Consider the following 631-nt stretch of genomic DNA (forward strand, 5'->3'; position numbering starts at 1 on the left):
ATAAACTAACTGGACAGTATCCCGGAGAAGTTTGTGTTTAACTAGTGTGGTTTCAGTTCTACAAGTGTGTGACAGGAAAGTAAATAGTATCTCTTGCAGTTTGTCACTGATAAAACATTACAGTTTTTCAAAAGATTGAACAAACCAACAAAAAAAAGTTAAAACTGAAGTTGTAAGGACGTATTAAAAGGATATAATCTTCGTGTGGGACTGTTTTACTATCTATCCCTGGTGGTCTAGTGGTTAGGATTCGGCGCTCTCACCGCCGCGGCCCGGGTTCGATTCCCGGTCAGGGAACAGTTTTTGAATATGAAATCTGTGTCAGAATCATTTTTTTTAGTTTGAATATAACAGAATGGAAGCTAATTGTATCTGGCCAAGAGGCAGCAACCATCCACCCAAAACAAAGCCATCCAACTGTGTGTGTGTGTGTGCATGTGTGAGAGAGAGATGGAAAGAGAGTCAAAAAAATTTAAATGAGCAATCAAACTCGATCTTGATTAAAATAAAAGTTCATTCATTCATTCATTCATTCATTCATTCATTCATTCATTCATTCATATTTCTATCATATCTGATAATTTATTCAAATTTCTATTATGGAGGTACAAGGAAACCCATCCAAGATGGC

At 36.6% G+C, this 631-nt stretch overlaps 1 non-coding gene across 1 annotated transcript; it reads left to right on the plus strand.

Moving 5' to 3' along the window:
- Window positions 1-225: 225 nt before the first annotated feature.
- trnae-cuc (transfer RNA glutamic acid (anticodon CUC)) lies at window positions 226-297 on the plus strand. Its single transcript has one exon. It is a non-coding gene; the product is annotated as a tRNA-Glu (tRNA).
- Window positions 298-631: the final 334 nt, after the last annotated feature.

Source organism: Nothobranchius furzeri, chromosome 11, assembly GCF_043380555.1.
Source record: "Nothobranchius furzeri strain GRZ-AD chromosome 11, NfurGRZ-RIMD1, whole genome shotgun sequence".
NCBI classification, from domain to species: Eukaryota; Metazoa; Chordata; class Actinopteri; order Cyprinodontiformes; family Nothobranchiidae; genus Nothobranchius; species Nothobranchius furzeri.